The sequence below is a fragment of the Bacillus rossius genome, chromosome 12, assembly GCF_032445375.1.
Source record: "Bacillus rossius redtenbacheri isolate Brsri chromosome 12, Brsri_v3, whole genome shotgun sequence".
Classification (NCBI taxonomy): Eukaryota; Metazoa; Arthropoda; class Insecta; order Phasmatodea; family Bacillidae; genus Bacillus; species Bacillus rossius.
The window spans coordinates 10,917,828-10,931,258 of record NC_086339.1 but is presented as its reverse complement, the minus strand read 5'-3'; the positions used below and the strand labels follow the sequence as shown (position 1 = coordinate 10,931,258).

The following is a 13,431-nucleotide window of genomic DNA, read 5'->3' as shown; positions in this document are numbered from 1 at the left end:
CCCCCCCCATTTTTTAAAACTCTTTTATTTTAAGGTACAATAATGACACAAGCAAAAAAAAAAAATATGGTATGCTATTAAAAGCTATCTCTCCATGTTTATCATAAACGCATAAACGAAAACTATTGTCCCGACTAAGCATACGTTTCGTAAACTTTCATAGCAAAACTTTAAAAAAAAATTACTCATTTTTTGTAGTGCTACAATAAAAAAAATGCAACTTGTTTCATCAGAGTTTTTAAAAAGCGTGCAGATATAAAGAAAAAATTCTGCGGGGTAATCCTCGTTTATTTCGGCGGACCGTGGCGCCACCCACGCTGACTGGCGGTAAGGTCGTAAATCGCTCGGAACTAATTTAAGCATTAAGCCGCGGTCATAAATCCCAGCACTGCGGCGCCGTTCGAAACAGCGCTTGTGCATCGCGATAACATCTGCGATGCCCACTGGTTGGATCAGTGTTCACAGGTAAGCTACCTTGCACGCTCTGAATCTCGAATCGTGAAAACCGCTTCAAATTAGAAAAATATGTGTGCATCAGTCGTAACCCCTTCCATCTTAAGCAATGAAATCTTAACAATTTTTTTTCAACTGAACTGTCTTATTTATTTGGAAATCCTACTAATCCTGCAAATTATTCCCCTTGGAATTTACGGTAAATAAATAAATCCTAGGTATCAATTTCATGAGAAGTCCAGTGATTGGTCAGCCTTTAAAAAAAATTTTTTTTTAGCTGAACGTTAGGTGAAAAAAAAATAATTTACGGTCACGCTCATTTATTCATATTCAAGGACATTGTATATTGTAAGTCGTTATTTCCTTATAGATAGCGAAAACTAAAATTAAGCCTAATTTATAGGCAAGTGTAATAGTTACTTTGAATCAGCTCGTAGCAATTATTACCTACTATTAAGTGGTTTATCGTTTAGACAGGATTTACGTGTTCTTGCGGTTGCAATGTAACCAAGGACCACTATTCAATTAAATTTAACGACCGCAATCAGCTAATTCATTTGGCAAGGTTGCGTCATGCAAGCGTGAAACCTCTCAAGGTTCTCCTAAAAGAAGAAAAATAAAAGCGGGTGCGGAGGTAAACTCTCGTTTGCGAATTGCCGATATTTAGATAACCTATCATTAATTGTGACCGGATAAATTCGCGGATATATATGGTGACAGGTAAAGTTCTCTAAACACAGTCGCTCTTATTAGATCACGTTTAATTTTAACTAATAAAAAATTGATTGTGTAAACATTGTGTAAACCAACAATGGCGTATGTCCATGAAAATGTTTTAAATCTATCTTCCACATAGCAGGAACCATTCAAAGAACGTTCTCAGAAAAAAAAATTCTTTACTTTAACTAAAGATTCCTTTGGAAAAAAGTTGCGAAGAAATAGTTTGTAAATTTGTACAACACATATCTATGGTTATTTTTGCATATATAAATAAGTTTTTCGAGCTCATACTGAGTATTTCTTACGAAAGTTGGAGCATAATTTAATTTAATCAATTAAAAAATTATAATTTATTTTAGACGAAATAAATTTAATACGGAATACAAAATTAATAAATTCAACATAATGGAACAGAATAGTGGACACAATTGCTAATGTCTCAAATAGAAATAAGCTCCATAAAATAGGTTTTTAAGATAAGAAGGCACAAGAATATATAGTTTAAATAAGATTAAACAGGAAACTAGTGACCTTAGGTATACCCTATATTAGGTTCGGATCTTAAGTGGTTGGACTAAATAGAGAGAATATATATTATATCTATCCTCAGTAATGCGGCATCTGTCCTATAGGCAACGTTTTGCTGGGGGAAAACTAGACCTAGAAATTGTTTACTTATCTCGGTAAATATTGTTATTCTTGTAAGTATATGTATTTTTTCTTATAAATGACCAATTGTAGTGTATGTAACATTGTGTATATCAAATTTTTATCGAATAAATTTTTTTCACAGATTATTTTCAAAATGTGTGGCGTCTCTCCTCGATTAGGGTTATATTGTGAATTTATTTATGATCATCGGCCAAAATACGAAGTGATAGAAGCTACATAATGCATGATACAACCACCGCCTTAAATAACAAAATATGTTTCCAAAGCGCATATATCTTATATATAAGTATATGGTTGTATCATGAATTATTTAGCTTCTATTACTTCATGTTTTTGCCGATGAGCATAAATAAATTAACAATATAACCCTATTTAATTTTTTTTAATGTTTTTACTACTAAACCATTTCTAATTAATAGTTTTCATGAATTAAAAGCAAAATCTTATGTCAGACATAGCATGAGATCATGTGGCCTACAGTTTTGGATCAACCCTAGGAATCGTACACGTCGCTGGGAGTGAGGCGGTACAGTCCGAGACACAAGAGCCGGTACAGTCCGAGACACACGAGCCAGTGCTGCCAATCTGCGCGGCGGTTGTTGTTGGGACCAACAAGCCCGGGAAGTTGTTGATGGGGAGGGGGGGACGACAAGTGGGGCGTCCGAAGCGACCCCGAGTTAGGAGGAAAGAAAAAAAAAAGCAAACTGGACGAATGAGTGAGTCATCCGCGCTCGCGGGGCCATCTGTCGGCTGGAGTGAGGAGCGACCACGCCGACCAATCCCGAGCCATACAGGCCGGTCACGTCTGGAGTCCGGCGGACGCGAGCTGGGGAGAACTCACGGCCACGTCACGAAGCAAGGAACACACAGAGAGTCGCTACTCGATGCTACAACTAGGGACTGGAAAAATTCGCGGTTTCCAATGACCACTAGGATAGACTCCACGATTCTCTATGTACTCGGGCAACTATCGCCTGGTCATTGGCTACCGACTCGGGACACACCTGTTTACTGAGATTCTTATGATTCGATACTTTCTTTTGTTGAGTGTTTGCCATTGGCTCAGAGTCCTTCAGGTAAATTGCGGTCCAATCACTGACGCAGCATTAAGCTAAACGAGTTTGGATTCCAGCCTGTCTCGAAAGGAATCCGCGAATTTTTCCTGTCTCTAGCTATAACTAACACTAATTATTATTTATTTATTTTTAAATCAGCGAACTTCACGGTATTTATCGGCAATTTAACAACCCTAAAAGTCGTTAACTTCTTCGAAAAAAAATTTTTGGCTGCTTCCCCCCCCCCCCCCCCCCTCGGTTTGTTGCTGGGAATATTCACCATAAATGTTTCAGACTTGTCTATTATTTTCCAATACGGAACCACCAGAACACTATGTTAAAGTTCTTTATATATATATATATATATATATATTTTTTTTTTTTTCAAAACTTAAAATCTGCTTAGCCGAAAATCATAGCTTCAGTTTCAATTGAGGTTAGATTTTATACATCTCTGGCGAGTACTTAAATACTTTGATCACAATTTGTTGCCATTATTATAGCCAGATATGTACTACAAAAGCGCGTAATAAAATAGTCTCATTTTTAGAACATTCCTTCAAAACAATTAGCACAAAAATCAATTACTGTAATGCTGGAATGTAAGTAGCGATCGGGGAAATGCACGAATTCACTTCGCGTTGTGACATATTGTTTTGACTGAAAGGTGTTCACCTGCTATAGCATTTTACCCAAGGACACTATAACACATGAAAGTTTCAGATAAGTCGGATCGTTTACATTTGCTGTACTATGCTATTATGTATTAACCAAAGGATTAGTATAAATTACAATAGAGACATGAGAATATATTTTCTTTTAGATTAACTTGGGGGTAATATTTAAAAATAGAAACTAACTCATTTTCAGACCATCAGTTATATTTGATATAAAAAAAAACTTTATGAGTATTACAGTATTACTTAGTTATTTATAAATCTTCATAAACAATAAATAGAATATCACTTGTTACATTTGTTACTTAAATTAAAAAAAGAAAATAAAAATATGGGGCCCCAGAATATTAAATAAATATTAACGTTACTTTAATTCATAAATTTATGTTAGCAAAACAAAATAAAAAATCAAACGATGAAAAATTTATAAAATGAATTTAGGTAGGTTGTCCACATTTATTGCCGAACACATGCTTCATGCGAAGTATGAAAACGAAGAATCACTTTCCTGAATTCATGAGTGAGTGAATCCCGTAGCCGTCAGAAAAGAGAGGAGAACATCCTCTACTCCAAACAAAGGGTTACAAGTAGTTCATAGCATGGCCGGCATAGGGAAGGACTCCAGATCCATGACTCGTGGGCCGCTATAAAAACATTTCAAAAGACTAATTACATGGTGAAATATTTAAAAATAAATGTCCAGCATGATTTCCAGAGAAATCTGCGAAAACTCACCCAATAGGCGGCTACCCAAACTTGAAACTACCGCATGGATGCGGTGGATAAATTAAGAGCAGAAAATTAATACAGTTTTTCACATGATGGTCAACAAGAAGAAGGAAGTGACCATAGATGGCATAACACAGTTAGCCAAACATAGTTACAAATGCACCATTTAAAGAATAGTTCCGAAAACTGAATAGCACACTGCCTTGACGAAAATATAATAATTAATTAAACTTCAAAATAATTAAATTTGTTCAGAGTTCTTTTCTTTGATTCTTGATGCACTTAAATTGGATAATAATTATGTGATAATAAAATACAATACAAATGGTTAGAACAAAACATACCTTCACTTAAAGACAAAATTACAAATAAATTACCCCCATAACAGAAATTCTTAAAAAAAAAATAAACCAGCGTTCAGTTTGCCGAAACAAAAAAAACAACACACAAATAGTTAAGCAAAAACGAGTGTACGCCCAGCTGAATGCTGCAATGGCACAGCGTTACGCCAAAATTCAAATAACTATCTATACCTTTGTGCTGCTTCTGCTATTGGTTCATTGCCCTCAGTTTGTTCAATGAAAATAACATTTGTTTTTATATTACAAATAAAAATATTTACTATATTCAACCAAATATATTGTTGTCCTTCGAAATCTACCTACTCCTGTAGGCTGTGCCGAAAGAGATTTTTTTTTTTTTCGATATAGCCAAATATTGTTCTGGCAAAAAAATCCTTTCTCTCGGTGCAGGTCGCGTGTGGTCGCCGCGGTAGAGGCGCGCCCACACGGGCTGACGGCATCCCCTGCCTTGTGATCAGCCGTCCGCCGCCAGCCAGCCCGGGGCGACACTCATAGACCATCATATTGCGCCCCGCGCGGGAGCTTGGGCGAGGCTCTCTCTTCCTCTAGCTCTTCCAATCTCTTTCCTCTCTCTCTCTCTCTCTCTCCTCTGTCTCTTCCTCTAGCTCTTCCACTCTCTTTTCTCTCCCTTCCTCTAGCTCTTCCACTCTTTCCTCTGTCTCTTCCTCTAGCTCTTCCACTCTCTTCCTCTCTGTACTCTCTTCCTCTAGCTCTTCCACTCGCTACCTCTCTTCCTTACTTCCTCTAGCTCTTCCTCTAGCCTTTCCACACTCTTCCTCTCTGACCTGTCTTCCCCTAGTTCATCCACTCTCTTTTCTCTCCCTTCCTCTAGCTCTTCCACTCTCTTTCCTCTGTCTCTTCCTCTAGCTCTTCCACTCTCTTCCTCTCTGTACTCTCTTCCTCTAGCTCTTCCACACTCTTCCTCTATCTCCTCTCTTCCTCTAGCCTTTCCACACTCTTCCTCTCTGACCTGTCTTCCTCTAGTTCTTCCACTCTCTTTCCTCTCCCTCCTCTGTCTCTCCCACTCACTTTTCTCTCTCGCCTCTGTCTCTTCATCTAGCTCGTCCACTCTCTTCCTCTCTGTCCACTCTTCCTCTAGCTCCTCCACACTCTTCCTCCAGGTATTCCACTCTCTATATCTCTTCCTAACTTCTCTGTTCCTCTCTACCTCTCACTGCTCTTTCTTCTCTCTTTCTTCCTATCTTCTTTCTCTTCCTATCTCCTCTCTCTACCTCTCTTCCTATATCCTCTCTCTGTTTCTCTCTCTACCTCTCACTGCTCTTTCTTCACTCTTTTTTCCTATATCCTCTATCTTCCTATCTCCTCTCTCTACCTCTATTTATATCTCTTCCTCTCTCTACCTCTATTTATATCTCTTCCTCTCTCGCCTCTCTCTACCTCTCTCGCCTCTCTCTATTTCTTTCACATCTCTCTCTCTCTCTCTCTCTCTCTCTTACCTTTCTCTCACTCTATCGCACACGTACACAAGTTTGCGTTTCGCGCGGAATCTGCCTGCTTGTCACCGAGCGCGAGCTGGCTTAGCGGCGACAGTTTGGACTCGCATTCGAACGGACCGTCCGTTCTGATCTCGGTTTTCCGAAACTATCCACCCTGAATGGAGACCTCTGCTTATCGCTAGAGACTCATGCATTTTACGCGTTATTTTGATCACAAGATAGAATGTCAAAACTTATAACTTTGCATTGCTTTGATGACTGGCCAACAATCATTTCGATAGCCCCCCTCTACAACTGCGGGCCATTTTAACTTTAAGCTAGCATCAGAGACACCGAATCATCGACTCAGTCAAAAGAAAGAGAGATTTCGCAGTTCTCCATCAGCCAAAAGAAAACCACGTGTGTGTACAGAACTCTCATGAATGTGAATTTTATCCTGACACCAGATTCAATCGCAAAATTTCCGGGTTCCTACTTATCGCGAGAACATATATCGTGTCAGAATATGATTGAAAACACTGCGTCTTTCTTTCTTCTTGCAATTATGGCGAATCATTTACGTTCTGTATTTATATTTTTACTAACATTTTTCATAAAAATATTTTATGACTTTTTAATTTTTTTTATTGATTATTACAAGTTCACCCCCATCGAACCGAGGACCCCAAACTCTAAAGCCTAATTCTTTTTTTTAATTAAAGACTTTCATAATTTAAAAAAAAAAATATTTATTTTCTTAAAACAATGGTTTACTGGCAACTACATAGATATAGGAATATTAGGCCGCTTTAAGAAAAACTATGTCTCTTTTGGAAAGATCAAGTGCCTCAGACATTTGTAAGAGAAAAAACAGTGCAGTTATCCCTTAAAACAAAACAAAAAAATTGAAAATTTCGAACGTCATAGTCACCAAATGGCATCCGAGACGTCACAAATCCAAGACAGCTGCCGGTCATTGGTTCCCATGCCTATCCCCACCCCTGATCCCGCGCCAGACTCGGACAAACGACAATACTAATCCACAGTTCAAAAAGAGTGCTAGCTTTTAAGTGCGTTTGCGAAAAACGATTTCGTCAACATATTGATGCCTGAATTTGAGAGATTTTATGAAAAAGTACCATCACTGTGTGTGACTATAGAACACTCTTAAAAAAAATCCTGGAAACTGTACTTTGCGTGTTTGATGCCCAAGAGCAGAGAAGCGATAAGGAATACGATACGCTCATAAATTTACAATACCATCACCTCTAAACACGTGCTACTTAACTGGAGAGTGTTTTTTTTTTCCGCTGGGCTGCGTTCAACTATGGGATCTACAGCGGCAACCCTATATTTTTATCGCATGCGATGAACGACAAGTGTTTTTATCTACTAACCTATAAAAATTCTGTTCTCGAATATGAGTTTCACTATCCACTAAATAAATCTCCTCTAAAATACCCGTATTCCCCAGATTGCCTCTCGTATGAATACACTTAAGAAAGATATTTTTTTAATATCTGATAAACATATAGGTACTTAAATTCTTTACGGAGGTACGCCCGTAAGGAGAATTTTAGAGAGTATTTAAGCTACATGAGGGCAGCTGGGATCTTTAAGATTATCTGTGATATCAGTGAAAAGCCTACCGATCCGCGGTATATTTCACCATCAGGTTAGCCTTCACCGTCCTGAACATACTCTATAGTAATGAAATGTTTCTTTGTACGCTGCATGAGTTAGACGCCACGTTTTTTTTTACTCGAGAAACACGCAATTAATACAGATAATTAGGGACACCTGTACTTCGCAAATGTATTTCGTGTCTAGGTATTTCACAAAACATTAGCTTTTATTCTTAGAGTTATGACTAGGGACTGGAAAAATTCTCGGTTTCAATTATCTCCAGGATAGACTGCACAATCCCCTACACGCTCGGGAAAATGCCACCTGCTCATTGGCTACTGACTCGTGAGACCTTTCGACTGGGATGCTTGCGATTCGATACTTCTTCGGTTAAAGGTTTTTCATTTGCTCAGAGTCCTTCGGATATAATGAATTTGTTTGCCAATCACAGAATTCGTGTGAAGGTAAATTCTAGCATAACGCAAAATGAATCGCGGAATCGGTATCTAGTTATGACTAGGGGCAGGCATTTTTCGCGAATAAATCTGAACACTTATTAGACTGCAACAAGGTACACACGCACCAGGGAATTCTTCCTTGTGATTGGCGGCCGTCTAGTGAGAGAAGTAGTTGCCCTATTCGACCGAGCAACTCAGGACGCGTTTGCTTTCGCACTGAATTACTGTGATTGGTAGAGACCTGCAAAATTCGCGGATTCAATCGGTGATAGGCTAGAATTCAAACCCATATACCTCTCATATAATTTTGCTATTCGCTTACTGTTCATCTGGACGAATCTCAACCAGTTATATACCCTCTACCAAAGAAGGGTCGAATCACAGACAAACCAGCTGAGACGACTTACAATTCGGCAGCCAAAGAACTTGCGTCATTTGCCCGAGTGTACGGGGGCATGTGCAGTCTATCCTGAAGGCCATCGAAACCGCGAATATTGCAGGTCTCTAACGATTACATTATATAATTATATTTATATTTCACGAGCGAAAACCCCTAATTGTAAAAACCAAATAATCGAGGATACATGCTACACAGTTAAGAACCCGCACCGTCAGGTACAGGGGCACAAATCCGTGGGGTTCCCCAAGGAAGGGGGGGGGGGGGGGTTGCACCGCGAAAATATCTAGAGGGGAAGCCTGCACGACCCGAGAGTTCTGCACGTAGGATTAACCAACACGCCACCTCTGGACACGGTGTTGTATGTTGTATACTGCCCTTAATTTGGCATACATGCACGCAAACATTTAAAATACACAGAAATTTTTTTTCATAAGACATAGTTCTCACACAAACGCGTTCCACAATCACACATTTTCAAGTACGGGTAGGCCCCCCCTCAGTGAGGGCTTTAATAATTCCAGGGGGGCTCGGGCCCCCTTCGCCATTAACAACCCCCCCCTCCCCCCCTTCTTTCCAAGGATTCTACGTTCATGGTCAGGAATGTATTTGTGTTGAGAGAGGCGAGATGATAAGTGCGACGCTCGCTGGTGCTTCTATCGCGGTATCGCCTCTAAGCGTAAGGCAATGGCGCGCAGTCTTCACGTCGTGCACAGAGCAACTACAAGATTTCAGCGGTAATCATTAAAACATATGAAGTCAAAATAAAGTTAATGGCGTAGTGCAACTTCCTCGGGTGCTTTCAAGAATCTGTACCGGGTGTTTCATGTCTTAATTATTATTGTGAGAGGGGCAAGAAAAACGCCATTTAGCCAATTTCACTCTTCTAAAAAAATACAGCTTAAAACTAAATACGGAAACAGAAATACTCGTCCACCCTCAGCGAAATTATTTAAAGCTTTTCGTAAACAGACTTCACAATCGGATGTCTTGAGTAGTTTTCTAACCGCGTTGTTTTTGACTTGACAACGTCTAATAAATCGATGAACGCCAGCTGCACGCACGAAAAAGTGTCTCGTTACGCACATTGTCCCGTTACGCTCTGTCCCGTTACGCTCATTGTACGCTTGCGCCGCATCTATCTCTCTTCCACTCGATTGGAACAACCATCGATTTGACTTTTTCGAGGCACATTAAACTTTAAACACACCCATTTGTTTCCTACTTTTCCTATTATCGTCCTATCCTTAACAGAATAACACAGATTGGAAGAAGTTAAATAGCAAACATGTACAAAAGTTATGGTTAAAATAATCTCTTCGTTAAGGTAATAAACATATTTGAATTAATGAGTGCAAATAAAAGTAAATATATCAATTAAATTGTAGATTTAATTTCACTCCTTCTTTGTATCCATAGAAAATAATGATGTCAATAAAAATGATTCAATTTTATTCATAAAAGTATGCAATCATTTCATCAATGTTTTGTTATGAAGTTGTCACGTTAAACTAACGTCCGTAAACCGACTTCACAGACAACCAATTTTTTCCTGAAGATCTGCGCACCGTGTGTGTGTGCACAGGTAGGCGGGACCCTTTGCCGAGAACGCGTCTCCGAAGAAACAGCTGAGACAACACACACACACTCGCGCGGTGTGTGGACTGCAGGTGAAACTCGCCTTCAGCGCAGAGGCTGTCTCGCAAACACACGTAGAGGTAACACCCCCCCCCCCCCCTCAAGCCCCATCAACGGGCAATGTGCGGATGATGAATTGATTATTGCCGGGTTGGGTTTCTCGCATGAAGGTTGGATAGGGGGGATAGTGACAGAGAGAGAGAGAGAAAGAGAGAGAGAGAGAGAGAGAGAGACGAACGAAAACGGCGACAGTGTCGCGGTGGCGACAGAGGAAAATAAAATTTGTCACAGGCACACGCATCAACGGCCCCTTGCCAAGTTAGGTACGATAATTTCCGGGCCATTATCGGGTTTTGCGGCCTTTGGACATGCAAATTATTGAGGTGGAAACCTCCTCTCCCCACCCGCCCCCCCCCCCCTCTTTTTTTTTAAAGCAGACAAAATAATATACTTCATAAATATTCAGTGTTTGTTTTAGATCTCAATTTACGTATCAGGCAGCAGGGCGCGCCAGGTGCGGGACCCGACCAGCGACACGACGTCCCTGTGGTAACGGAACACAAGCAGCTACGAGCACACACGAGCACACACGCGCACACACGTCGGTGTTCATCTCGAATTGAAGGTGCCAGACAACAGTTAGAAAACCCACAACGAGCGTGAGACGGTGCTAAAGTACTTGTATAAAACATTTAAAATAACAATATAGAAAAAAAAAATCCATGCTATTTACCCACATATGTATGATTATTTTAGATCAATTTCTCAGTGTGAATACGTACAAACACATACAAAGCAGATAAATGAAAACTAAATCAGCGGATGAGTAATCACAAGCTTGGGATTCCAAAATTCCCTGACTCCCTCAGATCTCAATCGACAAGTTTTCCTAAACTTCCACACACAAATAATTCCGTAATCCACTTGTTCATATATTTTTTTTGTTTTGTTTTTGGGAAAGGGAGAGAAGATGTTTATTTTGTCCAAATGTGTCACCTCTGCAAAACTAATGCCGTTTTAGAAGGATACACGTGTTTGTAAACAATTACTATCGATTCACCATATTCTATTGAATATAGGCTATCGAATTTTTGAGCGAACACGCGGAGATACTATTTTTTCTTCACTATTTCTGTTTAACTGCAAAATTCCCTGGATTTCACGAAAAGTTAAAATAAAACCAATTTCGTTAAATAAATCTAAGAGTGTCGGTGAAAGCGGTAATTTTTTTCTTTCATTTAATTTTTCTGTCACAAGAAAAAAATGCAAGAATAATTATTGGTAATACCCATGACTTTCCTGAGCACTTTAATTTACTTGATTTTTTCCCCGTTTCCTATACTCGTAGCAACCCTGGTACAATATCTGTCACTGAAGAAAAAAAACCGGGGAACAGAATGTTACAGCCTGTGTCACGTGCGCCCCTAGCTCGTCTGAAATCTTGATTTCTCTCAGAATCAGTACCAGTGGACTACGAACGTATGCTTCTGCCAATGTCGTTCTCTCAACCTCGCGTAGTTGTGCTCAGGACAGCTGCTCAATGAAGCAGTCTCAGGCTGCCATTGCTGGCAATAATCATCACGACAGACCAGGGGTCGGCAGACCGCATGCGGCTCTTTTCGTGGCATTTTGCGGCTTCGCAACTCACTGCGTTGCCCACAGCACACAACTTAAAGCCTAACAAAATGAAACGGCGCAATCACAAGGCATGTCCTGCGCTCACATCTACCATCACCGCCTGCCAGCACTCGCCAGGTGCTTTTGTATTTTATTAATTAATTTGAATAATTCAGGTTTTCTTGTTTCATCAGTAGTGCTCAAATAATGACCACCAATTTGTGTTTTACATTTACGTGTAAATTTTTTTTTCGTAAGCAGCCTTTATTTTTGAGACCTTTATGTTGAATTTGTGAAAAAAAAATTACTTGATTTCATCTATAATTTTTTTTTATCGTTCTAAAACTTTCCATGTAGATGCTGAGGAAATACGTGTTTCGGCTACATTTACGTGTAATTATTTTTCGTAAGCTGTCTTTATTTTTATGACCTTTATGTTGAATTTGTGAAAAAAAATTGATTTTATCTCTTTTTTTTATCATACCAAAAATTTCACGCAGATGCAAAGGAAATATGTGTTGCGATTATCTAATAAAAAAATTTGGAGGATGTGTTTACTTGATAACTGACTCATCTGACTCGGAAGTCTGTCGACCCCTGCAACAGCCGAGCCCCGAGGCCCGAATGCCAGACGAGGGCATCGAACCTCGGAGCCCGCGAGGAAGCGACAGTGACACAGACTCTTGTGGCTAGATATCAGCGCCGCGGATTGAAGGGTTTATAAGAAAAGCACTGAAACCTCTGTTTTTTTTAAAGCTATTATTGAGAGCTCGACCGTGGCACGCGCCTATAGTTTCCAAGTAAACAGGGGATATTAGCGAATTCACTGTGTGTTTATTAATCACGAGTTGGTAGTAAGTTTTAAGTATTAGATATTTTAGTTATCTGCGCCTTGAACAGTTTTTTTTTGTAATTAATTAAAGTTGATAGAGACTTACTGCAGGGGTTGTGCGGTGTTTGTGTGCTCTGAGTGCTGTGTAAACTGGAGTGGGGGGGGGGGGGGGAGTTTGCGGTTGTCGATGTTCGCACACACAAACATCGCGTGATGTTCTTGCAAAGAGCTTCAGTGTACGTAGTCTTGAGACAAGTTGAAGAGACGCAGACTGCGAGCTCGTGGGTTTTTTTTTTTTTTTTTTTTCTGGCGCGGGGCGAGGCGGCACCGGCGGCGGGGTAATCAGGGGCGTGCGATTCGCGTAATTGCGACCTCGTGGCTCGAGGGAGGCACATCGGGAGGGGAGGGGGGGGGGGACACACCGGGAGGCGAAGGCAACGACTCTACTACCCGCGCTGCAACACTGCAGACTCGCGGCGCCAAGTCTGCAACTGCCTCGACGATCCCTTCAGAAACCAGCTTACAAGAAATAGTTTCTGAATACTGCAAGATATACATTGTAACTTCGAATACAACACATGGCTTTGGTTAATTATTTATTTTTTGCACATACAAAATTAGTTTTTCGAGTTAATACTGCGGCATTTGCTATGCAAAATTGGAGCAAAATATTATATTTTTTAATCGATGTTTCATTCAAACATAATTTTGTTATTCAGACCATGGAAAAGACAATCGAATATTCAAAATTTAGACTTT

At 39.9% G+C, this 13,431-nt stretch overlaps 1 protein-coding gene and 1 long non-coding RNA gene across 3 annotated transcripts in view; both read right to left on the bottom strand.

Moving 5' to 3' along the window:
- The window catches only part of LOC134537515 (stAR-related lipid transfer protein 13-like), a 525,855-nt gene that overhangs the window by 381,396 nt on the left and 131,028 nt on the right, over positions 1-13,431 (bottom strand). The window lies entirely within an intron of this gene.
- On the bottom strand, positions 3,515-4,414 carry LOC134537180 (uncharacterized). The gene is made up of 2 exons (XR_010075967.1): positions 4,313-4,414; positions 3,515-4,221 (listed from the first exon to the last, which is right to left on the bottom strand). It is a non-coding gene; the product is annotated as an uncharacterized LOC134537180 (long non-coding RNA).